The following is a 14,833-nucleotide window of genomic DNA, read 5'->3' as shown; positions in this document are numbered from 1 at the left end:
TTTTGTTTCGAGTACCACATAGTACATCAACCATTGCAATGTTTCAGAAACGTTTTCAGTGGCAAGTTTTCTTTTAGTTTCCAGAACGCTCTTCTAAGAGTTAGGGTAACATTCTCTATAAATATCAAAACTTTATTTTATTTTTTAATTGTTAACATATCACATTACATTACATTTTCATAAAAAGGTCTGTCATCTCAGTCCTCAATAACATTTTCTGAATGTTGCTTTGAAAATGTTGTTCCTCTGTTCTCATGTAACATTGTGGGGACATTTTATGAAAGGACATTCTCTGATCTCAGTTATAAAGTTACATCTTAGTCAGCATTTAACCCTATAGGGAAATTATTTGAAATGATAAACATCCTTAAAACAGTCTTTGAATATTAGATTCAAAGGTTTTCTTTAAAACATTATTGCAACTTGTAGGTAACGTTAACCAATGTTGTGGGAGCGTCCTTCATTAGCTGGGACTCTGTGTAGATAGGAATAACACATTAAATATACATATATATATATATATATATATATATATATATATATATATATATATATATATATATATATATATATATATATATATATATATATAATCTTGAGATAAAAGACAAAATTGCTTGAATGTTCATATGGACTTGTATGGACTGATATGGTTTTGTGAAATGTGTGTGGTGTCCTTTTAAATCATACCATACTAAGAGGGGAAACAGAAATGCTGCTGTTAATAATGACTCATTTTCATACATAATGTGCCATGCTAAGCTGAACCCCTCTTTTGATGGCGCATGGTGCGCTTCTTTGTCTCAGAGAATACTTCCACTGAACGGAGCTGGGGGGCACCAAAGTCTGCTCTCCGATCTCCTCTCTGCTCTCACTCCCCAATGTACTCCACAGCCTCCCTCTCCCCTGTCCCCCCTTTTGTGTAGCTACCCGAATAAATTAGCAACCCAAGTCAGTGTAGGGAGGAGGAGGAGGAGGAGGAGGAGGGGGAGGAGAGTAGGGGGGCTGGGCCTTGTGGCGGAGGAGTCGGCTTTCAGTCGGTGAGGTGCACGGTGCCCTGAAGCGGCTCTGGCTCAGCACATACACACACACACACGCGCCGTGTCTGAGTGACTGGATGCTGAGAGAGAGAAAAAGAGGAGAGAAACGTTTAACATCAGCGAGAGAGCGGGCAGAGCACTGCAGGGCCACAGACGGCTCTTTTCTTCTGCACACTGCAAAGAAACCGAAGAGCTTCCCAGCTGATCCAAACGCGCTCACCTGACACGGGAACCGACACGCCAAAAAAAGACCCTTCACTGGAGGAGTAAAACCTACCGGATAAGAAAATCTGTGGAATTGGCTCAACTGTCATTTTTTTGTGGATATTATGTGAAAACAAACAAACAAAAAAAGCCCGGTCCAGCTGGCCAGCTCGGCTCCATTCAAGATTTTGTCCTGGTGGATTGTCTGTCGGTGAATTGGAAACCCGTTTGCATACTAATCAGTTTTGGAGGGGGGATCCAGAGCGCACATCCAGAGCTGCGGAGTGGGTCAGATGAATGTAAGTGACAGGTCCTTTTATTCTCACCCTCTGTGGTCACTGATGCATGTGATCAGAAAGAGATGAAGGTAGAGAAATGAGCTTTTCTGGGTACTCCATGCAGATGGGTGCACCCTGCATCTGCACCTTGCATGAGCTGGTAGCTGGTCAGGCTAACTGAAATGTGGGGAGACCATACTAGAGGCTACAATAGTACAAGAAGATCAATGGATCCTGATGATGCAGCATATTGATTATTGATTACCATTCACAGCCAAACCAGCCAAACAGCAAGCTTGAAAAAAAGAGCAGAGTGTAAAATATATGCTAAACATAAAAGGGAGGTTATTCTAGTGGGCCAGGGTATAGGCTGATTGTGTCTTATGGAACTATTTGATGACAGTAAGTCAGTGGTTTCCTCTTCAGGGTTTCCTACACTTTGTTTTGGAGGGAGGACAGGACCACTTAAAGGGAAACACCACGAAGCACATAAAATGGGCCAGCATACTTTTTTCTGGGGAGACTAAATGATGTGACAGAATCTAAAGAGACTGTCTGTGAGGCATCACTAGTGGAGAGAATTCAAAGCAATGCTGTGTGCCTTTAAGCAAGGCACTAAAATCATTAGCTGCAGCAGTGCCTGCTCTGCTGAAGATGGTGTAGGTTTCCAATTTTATGTGTGATTATTAGAACAGAAGCAGAAAATGGCAGTGGGACTATTTTAGCAGACACTTAAGTCTGTATAATATGTTAAATATAAAAAATAAGAAGTCTAAGAGGATTCTAGTTAGTTTGAATATCTAGGAAATACTTTGACATTTTTTTTTTTATCATGAAGTGTATTTATAGCAGCTACGTCTGTCCATATATGTTTGCACGGCCAAAAGCTAAAAACAGGATCGTAGGGGCATATTTAAGTACCAAACCACAATAGTTATTCCAGTCATATCTGGTGTCTGCTGGCATCCGCAGCTCCCGGTTCTCCGCTGTTAGGAGGGATACGGATCTTTGCATTATTACACTATCCACTTACATGGTCTCATGTGCTCCAGCTCTGCAGCACACTGGCCTCAGCCTCTGGTACTGCATGTAACCAGTAAGATTTTGGTTTCTTGCAGAGTGATGAGGCGTGCAGCAAGACATTTTATAACAGGAACCATATGGATATCTGTTGGTGCGGCTTCAACTGAGTAGAGCTTATGTTTGTACAAACAACTTATAATTACTCACATCGGCTGCTTAGTCGAGCTTGTATACAGGAGCAGGACTGGGCCAAACTCTGGATACTTTTCACAATTGTTGTCAGTTGAGAATTTTCTAGAGTTTTGTCTTGGTTTGATTGTTGAAGTCATGAAGAAGATTTTTTTAGAGGATGCAATTATGAAAACATGATTTCTAAGTTTGAGCGTAGACAACTATTTGATGATCTAATTTGCAGGATTTAGGGACATCTACTAACAGAAATGGTATAGGCTATTCACGACTATGTTTTCATTAGTTTTTAATAGGGCTGTATCAAAGTCAGTGATATCGGTTTAATCAGGTTTGTCAGTTCAATACGCATATTATGAGATTAGGTTTGATTCCCATACAAGGTTTTTAAGTTTGAACAGGGCTCAGCTTGGCGTTCAGAGTGACAGCAGCATTCAGTATATAGTTATGTAAAGTAATGGTGCCAGTGATGGGTCGCAAATGCCCAACATTTCTGCCTTCTGAGAGGTCTTGGACTGATTACTTGAATCTCTGATTTTCAAAGGGCAGTTCTAGTTTTTAACCACCTGAAAATAAGAATCATATCTTTTTTTTTACCTTAGAATGAGCCATTTATATCCACATACAGATCATGTCTGCTTCCATGGAGTCCACCATGTTTCTACAGTATCTTAGAAAGGACAAACCAACCACTGGCTGGAGACAGGGCTTGTTGGTGTTTTTGCAGTTTTGCATTTTCATGCAGTCCTGTCGGGCTCCGTAGTTATCCTGCACATTTGGCACAATGGACAAGTTTCAGTTCTGCAACCTCACTGCTAGATGCCACTAAATCCTACACACTGGACCTTTAACAGTGAAATGGCAGTTGAAGAGTCCACCTTGACCCTTGACCCTCTTGTGAAAGATTCTTCCTGATTTATTAGCTGAGTGGTTCATTCATGTTATTCCCATAACGACCTGAGTTTCTACTGTTTTGTAGCAAGCATGTCAAGGCAGAGAGGCCTATTCATTTAGTCCAGTGTCAAGTCTTTCTGTAGAGCTTATCAACAATGTAAACAGTCAGCTGTTTACCTTGCTCTTCATGTGCAGCTGAATGGATGAGTATGATACTGACTCTGTCAGGGTCGGGCCTGATTCTTTTAAGGGCTGTCTTCTTAATAGATGAGTACCCTCGACAACAGCATCTACTACAGACGACTATATTACAATTTTTGGGGGAAGGTGACTGAATTGTACCCGTTACCCTCCAACCCCCATTCTATCCGTTGTGTATCGGTTTGTTTGTGCATTTTGCAGCAACATGGCATCAAACTTGGCTTGGTTTTCGCATGTGCATCTACTCGCAGTTTTAGAAAAGCCTCTTCTGAATCATGCTGGCATGCAGGGAAATATAGTTAAATCTCTGCTTTAAGCTTTGATCAATTTTGCCTTTTTTCAAAATGAAATATAATACCACTTCCCACAGTCTTAAAGGATACTTTTTTGTTTACTCTAATGGTATTACTTCAGGGAATGTCCAAGTTGAGGCTTTATTCTTCAAATCTCAAGTAATCTTGAGAGTGTACTTTAAACATTGGAGATATACAGTGTAATCAAATTGCGCATTCGCCACCCACATTGACACTGAAATCCTGCTTGTACTGTATACACCGTTGTCCTCTTTGTGGCTCCCACAAAACCCACACTAGAAGAAGATTTTGTCTTTTTTCGCCAAGATTTATTACATGATTTTATTCTATCCTTTCTCACAGTTGTCTGAATTGTTAATTAAGAATACAAAGACACCACACACACTTGCAATATTGCAGAAAAAACTGTAGTGAGGGATGGATTCGATGTAATATCTGCTTCAGCTCATCAACTCAAATCATGGAGTGCTGCCAGCAGAGGAAGAGTGAGGGGGAAAAACAGAAAGCATCTTCCCACACAAATGTTGCAGCTCAAGCAAAAATCTGTCTAATTGTATCCCAGAACTGTTTTTTCCTGGGTTTTGTTTCTCTGTGCATGGGATATCTGCGTCTGAGTACAAATGTCGGAAAGTGACTCAGAGACTCCCTCTCTCTCTTTCACACACACACTCACACACACAAGGAAGCATACAGACAAATTATGTGTTCATCTACAAGTCTAAGTTTACCTCACTAGATAATATTCTTATATTCGCTAACCAGACCCAAATCCTAACTCCTAATACCAAAATGCTTAATGCTTTAAAACGTGGATGACATCAGTTTTGTTGTGCTGCATTCAGACACTTTTCACACACATTTAAACCTATGAGACCTAAGAAATTTGATTTCTTTCGAAAACATGGGAAAAAAATGCAACAAGCAACGTGACTAGAAATGCCCAGAAAATTACACACACAACAATTGGGCAGGTAATTTTGCCCATTGCCTTCTTTCCATGTTGTTGAAAGATATCAAGCCAATTTTCTCAGGTTTAAAAGTGCTGAAGGGCTAAATTAACACCTTAAAAACAAAGAGAGGCAAATTTGCCATTTGTCCTCACAAGTATGGAAATACAACACACACTGAACACAGTGTTGAATGGTTAGCAGATGACAGCCAACAAAAAACTAAGGATCGTTTCCCCCTGCCTGGCTCCACAAGTAGCCAGTGGAATTATTTACCCTCCATCTTTCACTCAGTACACTTTGCTGATGCCTGGGGTTTGTGTTGGTGTCTTTATTTACTTCTCAGACCACCATCTTAGTCATAGCATAAACCAGAGACTCAATATTGAGGGGATTTCATGTAATTTATGTTTATTAGGCAGCCATGTGAACTGAAACCAGTGCTAAGCTGCAGCATTGCGTGATGGAGTAGCTTCGGTTTCCTGGAAAGCCGCTTCTGTTTGCATCATCCATCCACAGGAGGGCCAGGCAGTTATTATTAGCTTGAGTAGTAGAGTCAGAAAATAAGATTCCCATTGATAAGGAATCCCCCTTTGCTGATTGCTCCACATTTCATTAACTGTACCCTCAGGGCCTCATGGTTGCCATGGCAGCTACAATCACTAGTCTGCCATCTTGCCGTGATTATAATCGTGACATTTAATTACAGTGTAAAATTTGAGCTCTGTGTGTGCTTGCATGCAGAGGAAGTTGTTCCTAAAATCACAAATTGAAATGCGGCTGTATCAGGTTGGTTTCAGTAACTCTTGCTTATAGATGCATTGGTGGAATTTCTTCAGTAAGTATCAAAACTTCAAGATAAAAGCATCAGATTGTAATCTCACAATTTTGTTTTTGTTGGCCACCCTTAAAAACATGTTCCCACTTTCTCATCATTTACTATACTTGCTTATTTCATTCTTCATTCTTGCTGCTATAACTTTGGATGATAATGTTTGAATTATGAGGTACGAGTTGCAATGTGTGGTCGTGGAAACGGGTTTATATTTAATAAACTCTGGCAAAATGAATCAGACCCTGATACATTATCGTCCTGAGTCATACCTCATCTTTTAGCTTCAACTGAGGCTTATTTTCTGACTGTAGACTTTTCCCTGAGGAAATACACATCTTACCTTCCTACTTACAGTATGAAGACCCATCTATCTGCTGATCTGGAGAACATATTACTGTATGACCGCCTCAACCAATCAAAGGAAATGACCGGACTCTCCTGTCAGACACAGAGTGATTGACTAGCTGGAGTTTTCAGATGGTGCAGTCCCATTTTTGTTTGTTCTGAGGCCCAGTTCTGAAGTGCCCGCCTTTGTCGTTATTCATAGTCCTAGTCCAGGCTGATCCTGTTAGTGTAATGACCAGGTCAGCTGAATTGGAAAGACTACAGACACTGGCTAAAAATGCCTCTCAGTGCAGGACAGTAGGTGCTGCTTTTGAACTCGTTCCACTGCTCTCCAAAAATACCAAGTTTCAAATGTCTTGACTTGCCATAGTGTAATCTTCAAATTCAACAAAAGACGTTAATCCAAACTGGCCGGCATAACTAGACCAGGCCTTTAGTTTTGGATCTGGGATAATGACTACTGGAAATGGGCTGTTATATTCCTGGAGGAAGCTGCACATGGAAGTCCTCTAAAGCCTGGTGTTGTCTCGAGTTTCCCCATCCTGTGCTTCTCCAACGTGGGTTGGAGCTGTGACATTGGCTCCCGAGTGCCAAAGTGTGGCTAGATTGTCGGAACTCTGGGTTTCTCATTTTTGGAGTAAATGGATGGAAGAAGTGAGTTTGCTTCTGAGCCTGCGAGTACACACGCAATTGGATAAACTTAAACTTGTGATTAATGCCGATATCTCATCAGGGGTGCTTCTCATGACTACTTCTATCAGCACTAAATCTTTCAATTATTTTGTGGCTAACTGTTTAGTCTATTAAAAGGTCAAAAACCAGCAGGTGTTTGGCATTTTTGCTTGATAAATGTCTTAACTGTTTATGAATTCTCTGTCTGTACACTAATCGACTAATTGATAAGTTGTTCCACTGTGATCTTTCAGATGCCAGCAGAGATATTTCTGCTCAGACCTCTTTATCGATCCCTTCCCACTGAGGGGGCGACTGGCGCAGGCATCTGAATTATAGGTGCACATTTCTGAATTAAGTGATATATTAATTTCATTAGTCACATGAAGAGATGTATGTGGGAATAGCTCTAGGGGAAGACGAATGAAACGCGGTAACTTTTGCCCATGTGGGAGTGTGATGATGGATGAGAAGCGTCTAAGCTCTGAGGCAAGCGGGCCGAGCAGAGAGAGGAAGAGAGATCTTGTCTGTGTAGATTCTCATGTGTTTTTAATGAAGTAAGTGCGATGATCTGAGCTTCTGGTAACTTCAAACACTTGCACCGAGCTGAGAGCTGCATGTAGGGCGCCGCAGCTCAGGTAGTGCAACGTGTTATGCAAGTTAAGGGATTCAGAGGCTGGATGTGTGTGGGTGGTGTGAGAGAAAAGGAGGGAAAAGAAAAAAGTTGGCCTGAGAAAAGTTTTTTTTGTTTCTTGACAACTTAGAGATTGAAAGCAGTGGCCTTTTGGAGGATCAAAAATGTTATTCTGTGTTGTTTGCCACTGAAATTTCTGTCAGACACTCGAAGCGCTATTGATCAGCCCCAAAGTTAATTTTTAATTTGGAACCTCAAAAGCCATCTCTGTCTTTTTTATCATGATTTCATTCCATTATTATTAACTGACAAGCATTGATGTCTGTTTTACTCTGTAAAGCAAATTAAAACAAAGACAGACAGACTTAATTCCCAGGCTTACCACAAGAAATATAATGGCGTAACATGATACGAAGGCATTCTCTTGGAGAACAGCTGTCGGCGCGCCACAAGCCTGAGAGTTGATGGAGAATTTAATAACTAATAAACTAAATCTCTGTCCCATATTCTGAGCTGAAGATGAGTAATTACACATTTTGATAATTTCCCAGATCTGTCAGCCAAAGTAGAGCCAAACTCCCATTCTCTCCCACAGAAATTAAGCCTGTTGCACTTCTCTTAGGAAGATACTGTGTGACCTCTTTTCACCCTCTGTTAGCTGGCAGAGTCTTCCACAAAACATTTTATCACTTTGATTAATGTTTGTGTGTTTTCTGATACAATAACGTGACCTAATATGACTTTCTGCTGGTTTGCTGTTAGGCCATGCTTCTGATTATTTCATTGGGTGGAACGGGGAAAAAGATTAAAGTGTGTGCTTGCCCGTGTGTTGCGTGTGTGTGTGTGTGCATGTGCGTGTGTGTGTGTGTGTGTGTGTGTGTGTGTTTTTACATTACAACATAGATCTTTGGTTTCCCTTCTCCTGATCCTGTTTTGGCTATCAGCTGAATGTTATGTCTTTAAACTTTTCCTCATTTTGTTCGTTAACAAATGCTGTGATTCTTCTGACATTATATTGTGTGTGTGTGTGTGTGTGTGTGTGTGTGTGTGTCGGAATGTTGTAATTACATTGTGGGGACTGTGTCCATATTGCCACGTGGGGACTGACCTTGTATGTGGCCCCATAGCAGTCCCCACACAGTTAAACATTATTTTTTAAAGTTTTAGGTTTTGATTTATGATTGGGTTAAAGTTAGGTTACCGGTTGGAGTTAGGCATCTGAGGTGAGGATAACCTCAAGTGTGTGTGGGTATCAGTACTACACAATCATGGACAGAAATCAATTAATTTGATCAATCATTTAGCAAATATCGCAATTTGAAATTTAAATGAACTCTCCAGTGATTTGCATAGCATTCACATCACATTAACACTCACATTTAATCTCTAGCGCCATCACATAAAAACATTGTACTTTACACCCAAAAACATACTCACACATCAGAATCAGAATCACATTTATTGGCCAAGCATGCAAACACATACTTTTTACTTTTTTTGTTTTTGTTTTTTGCACTGCTCTCAGTGTAGTTACACATAAATAGACAAAACAACAAGGAACAAAGAAAACAGAGTTGGACAAATAAAGGTAAAACATAGACACGACTATTATGTACTCAAGTATGTAAAAGAGCAGGTGTATTTAAATGTTATATAAAAAAAAGCAAAACTAATGTTATATATTGAATGTCTGTATATAATTAAAGTGTTCCATGGGCTGTAAACTGTACAATTAGTGCAAACAAATAAATCCTGAATAAATATACATGGACTGGATGATTATGTTCAGTGGACATGCACGCTGTCCAATTACACAATAATACAAATACTCACTACACAGAAATGATCCAAATGACAAGCAAAGAAATATCTCTGTGTGTGATGCATAGCATGCTTGTGGAACAATATACTGCCAAATGATTTTCACGTCTTCCACATTCAACAGTTAAGATTATTTCCTGATGTTTAAATACATCCAGCCACTCTTCTTCTTTTTACAACAGAGGACTGAATTGGTGTTCTTTTTCAGAAAGAACTCAAAATGCAAATCATAAACAAAGAAACAGTTTTTTTGAGACAGTATACTGTTATTTATCTCAGTTTCACCAGTGAGGTATTAATGTTCGACAGAGCCATGGACTTGGTTTGACTGAACAGCTTGCCCTTGTGGGATAATAAACGTGATCTGATGGAGAGGGGCGATGAATTATGGTAGATGGCAGCTGCTACTTCACCTTTAGGGAGATCTCGCCACACAAATCTTTTTTGTTTTGTTTTTTGACTCTGCTGACTTTGTGCTCTTTGTTTTGTATTATTATCCCAATCTCTCTTGTCCTCATAGTCTTTGAATTTCCACCCACCCTCTAATTTTTTTTTCATACACACAGGCCCACACACTCATCAGAGAAGTGCACGTTCACTTGTCAGTGTGGCCTTGAAGGTTGAGAGGTTAGTGAATCACCTCCGGCTGTGTTTTCACTTGCTCCATGCCTTCACGGATGGTCCAGAGGGTACATTATTTATGTGGGTGCGTGTGAGTCCTCTGCATGCATGTGTGTGATTCAGCGCTCACTCAGACTATGGTTAACTTCTTTATGTTTCTGTCTCTGTCACCGTGGCAGTGTTGTTTTTAGGGAAACCTCAGTCAGAATCAAACTTTTCTTCTGCATCCCTAGTTCCACTCTTTCCTTTCCTCCTCCCAACTCCTACTGTGTCGTTCTCTTTCTCCTTCTGGCCTGTCGGGCAGTAAAATCTAGGACGTTTTGTCACAGGGGACCTGGTGCAGTTTGTAAGTGTGTGTGTGACTGTATTCTAGCTTGACATCCTCTGTGTGGGTAAATAAACAAATCTGAGTCATCACACCAGCTTTGAATTGTCATGCTGTTTCTGCAAAGTTTCAAAATCTTTTGCAGTTGTTTTTCTCTAACTAATATCCCAGTGGAATAGAGTAAGAATGTTAGTGGAGAAATGCAAAAATGTAAGTGTGACATGACTATCAGCAGCAGCACAGTGAATTGAGACTGAATTGACGACTTCAACCAGGCAAGACTTGAAATAGTGCCACACTACAAAATGAATTAATCAAATATACCTCACTAATAAATTATGATAGCTACACAATGTCTGTAAGGAGCACTTGATGGTTTTCTTGGAGGCTAATAATGGAATGAAACATACCAAAAATGAATTTATTGAATGATCTTGAATATCACTGATCCCAACACGAGGACACATAATGATAAACTGGGGCTGCTCTTGTATTACTGAGAATAAAACAAAACTTATACAGCAAGTCAGCACTTAAACCTCATTTTCACCGCATCATTTCACATCCAAATGAGAGCATGGAGCCAAACCATGAAAATATATCTCACTGTTCAAATACCTTTGGATTGGAACAAAAAAAAAATCCACACACAAGTGACATTCACTTCCTTCTTCAAAGAATAAGACTTGTGTCATTTAGGATATTCTTTTCTATTCTGCTCTTCAGAATAGAACAAAAACTTCAGTATGAAAACAAAAAGTGGACTTGAAACTCTCAGTAGGCTCTTGGCGCAGAGGCTCGCTCTCACTGTGAACAGACTAGTCTCTGCGATGACGTGGTCCCCCCCCTCCTGATCTCTGCAGCCTCACTGATGTCACTGACATGGACATTTATGTAGGAAATAACTCATAAAATAAAACTCCAGAGCAGCATTTCATGGTCAGAGTTAAAAACAAAGGCTTTCACAGTGTTGAGGTAAACTGGGGGAAATGGTACAGTTTGGTTTCTCTGCGTTTGTAATATCTTATAGATAATAAGATAAGAAAAAATAAGAGACAAACTTTAAGATGTGAATAATGATCACATTTGAAAACAATATACCATAAGACACATGATAATATAATAGATCAGCTGGATACATTTGGAATCTCATATCAGTTTTACAGACTTCTGTTTCACATTTCCCTTTTATAGCATGTATTTGTGGCTGGATAAGTTGTCACTCTGTATCAGATCAACCAGTGAAGCCACAGCTCAGAGTAGCCATAATAATTAATTCAAACTTACTTACTTAGATTGTACCACTCTCCACAAACCAGATACGTAGGTTGGGTTTCACCAGTTGTGAGAGCTTTTACGGCTTCAGACCTCCCCCTGGGTGAGGTAACCCGATTGTGCGACGCAGTCATGAAGTCTCCCGGCACATAGTATTATTAATATTGATTATGCCTTGGTGCAACACGTGCATGTATATTTTAATATGTAAGTGTGTTTGTGTGTGTGTGTGTAAAAGTCCAGACAGCGGACGTCTGGCTGTCTGAGGGGTCGGTGCTACGATACTATGGGTTCCGTTTTGATTGAGTCAGCTATGGAAATAAATTGAAATTGATATCCATCTTTAGTGTAGTCTGGATGTAGTCTGGAATGGAAGAAAAAGTGAAATTGAGGAAACATAGGTATATGTGCATAGAGGGAGACTTAAATATACACACACACACACACACACACACACACACACACACACACACAACACACATGCTCACAGTGCTGGTGACAGCTGGGGTTTTGAAATGGGACGTCTATATCCAGAGATCCGGGGAAAGGCGACTAAAGGGGAGACAGGGGTCATAGTTGTCGTCCCCCTAAACACACACAACCCAAACGACATGAAAACTGAGATGCAAAGCATTCCTCCATCCTCTTCCCCCAAACAGACTCTCAGCCCTCCCTTCCTGGTCTCACAGAGCTTTTCATCGCTGCAGCCTGTTTCACCACAACCTAACCTTTTATTCTCAGTCATTTAACAAGCTGATGTTGCTTTAGCCGCTTTGTAATTGTGCCATTGCTTCGAGCTGTCAGAAATTTCTTTTTTACGCTTTCCAATGGCACCATAACTACAAAACTCTATTATTTTAACACCATATAAAGCATAGGGCTGCAACCAACAATTAGTTTCATTAGCTATTAATCTGTTGATTATTTATTTTTTTAATTGTTTGGTCTATAAAAAGTCAGAAAAGAGTGAAAAATACCGATTTTGGGCCAAAGCCCAAGATTTGCCCAAAGACATTCAGTTTACTGTCATAAATTCACATTTATGGTGATGGAATCAGATAATTTTGACTTTTTTTCTTCTTGAAAATGACTCAGAGTGATAAATCGATAATGCAATTAGTTGGCGTCTAATTTTATAGTTGACAGCTTATTGACTAATCAATTAATCGGTGCAGTTTTAATAGAGCAAATACATGATGTGGATTGCAAGAAAACTGTTGCAAGATGTTCCTCCATAAATCTGATTTTCGTAGTTGGGGTTTTTAATATGCAAAGGCAAGGTGGTATCCAGTGTCTGTCTTTATGGCAGGCATACTGTATTTCTGACATCATCTTGTGTATTTCATTTTGACAGCCTTTTCCTTTATTCTTCCCCCGTCTGACTTTACTGTCAATCACAGCACTTAGCCAATGTTTGTTCTGGGTGACACAGAAGCTGTTGCAGGGCTGAATGAGTTGCTGCCAACTATCTACAAGCAATGCCAGACCTCTTAACCGCTAAGGAACTAGCTGAATGCAATCCTGCGCTGTTCCATCAAAGCACGAGAAACATGGCCGAGATAGAGGCGGTACAGAGTGGCCTTTTTTTTTTTTTTTTACTTGGAACTTTGTGACTTTTGGTCCTGTTTAGCTTGGCCTACGGGCAGCTATGGCATGCCCAACTAGATCTGCAAAATCCATTAGGAGGGGACGGACTGAGGGAAGGAGGAGGGACGGACACGGGAGGGATAGGGTGATAGAGAGGCCTGTTAAGAATTGGCCCGGCATGAGGGAAAGCTATTCCTCACAACTGAGATAGTGTGAACACACTCACGCACATCCTCAAACACACACTGTATCGCTTTAAATGGTCACATCCTATAGAAAACACTATGGTTTTCTATTATATGGTAACAGCACTTAAGAGTGGAGGCCCATGTATTTGAGGCTTTGAGGCTTGCACACAGCAGAGGCAGATTATGGGGGTGCAATGCCAGATATAATGCGGCTGAGACTGCATGGAGCCCTCCGGGTCTGCCCTGCCTGTCAATGTGGTCGCATAGAGATGATGTCACTGCTTGCATGAACATGTGTTGAGCAGGCGAACAAAGACACAGATGTGTAAAGACCCACGCAGTCACACAGACAGGTTGAAACTTGTTCTTTGTTGTATTTTACCTCTTTTATGTACATTGTTTTTGCATTTGAGAAGAAATTAGACACACCTCAATTCATGCAGCCATTTATCATAATTAGCAGAATGTTATAAAGACTGCCACTAGAGGGAGTGAATCAGGTGGCTTTCTTTTCCACCAGCCATCTGTTAGAGCCAGTATCCTTTCAGCATGAGCTATATTTTAGCCCTTTGCTCTCTCCATTCCTCATCAGCTCGTGTTTTCCAGTGTAAACACAAGTGTATTACAGCACTCGTCAAAAGGGAGATGATGTCATCCGCCGACTGCTCATTGACAGTGACAGATTGCAGCCGTGTGACCTGTTCATCAATATAACCTTCCACTGACACTCAACTGTAGCAGTGAGGGAGAGAGGATGTAAAAAGACACACATACGCACTCGCACACTTTGGAGTACACTTTTCTGACTTCGATAATAAGTTTCTCCTACACAGCTCCGCGGTCCCTAAAGACAACAAGGCAGTGAAGCCAAAGCAAACTGTAATCACGCCTCAGAACTTGTTCTATTGTGTCCTAAATCCCCTCTTTCCATCTCTCTTGTTCTTTTTTTGGTCCTCCCTGGTGTTCCCACTGGCTGCATTATGGTACTGTAGAGTACCATGGCTTCATTTCATCACAGCAGGGTCTCCGAAGTCTCTGACGCAGAGTTTCCCTCCAAGCAGTAAAAGGTTTCTTTCATCATCACACCCCTGATTGTCTCTCTGAGACCACCTCTTTCAACTTCTCTTTTTTTCTTCTTTTCTTCCTGCGCTTATTCAAGACAGACAGTCCCACAGACACAAACAGTCACGAATACTTTGACACATGGCAAACAAAACAAAAGAAAGGCGTGTATGCAGACTAAGCGCAGTCTCAGCTTTGCTTGCCTCTTTGCGTAGGAGAGCAGCAACTGTCCAGAGCAGCCGTCTAGACCAGATGTAGAGGTCGGCGACCGTACCAGTGGGGCCAGTATCAGTGTCCCTCTCCCTGTCCCAGTGGAGCTATAGTCCTTATTAATCTCTCCTCCTTAGAGGCCTCATAAACTACCACGGGAGGTCAGGG

General features: G+C 40.8%; 1 protein-coding gene across 1 annotated transcript in view; it reads left to right on the top strand.

Annotated features, from left to right (window-relative positions):
• The first annotated feature begins 1,015 nt into the window (after nucleotides 1-1,015).
• dchs1b (dachsous cadherin-related 1b) overlaps nucleotides 1,016-14,833 on the top strand; it is a 99,264-nt gene continuing 85,446 nt past the window's right edge. Inside the window, exon 1 of the mRNA XM_042498854.2 lies at nucleotides 1,016-1,543. The gene's annotated coding sequence lies outside the window, so the exon portion shown is untranslated. The remainder of the gene's footprint in view (nucleotides 1,544-14,833) is intronic.

Source organism: Plectropomus leopardus, chromosome 15, assembly GCF_026936395.1.
Source record: "Plectropomus leopardus strain MGB_pleo_1.0 chromosome 15, ASM2693639v1, whole genome shotgun sequence".
Lineage (NCBI taxonomy): Eukaryota > Metazoa > Chordata > Actinopteri > Perciformes > Serranidae > Plectropomus > Plectropomus leopardus.
Note: the sequence above shows the minus strand (reverse complement) of the source record. Positions and strands in the feature narration are given on the sequence as shown.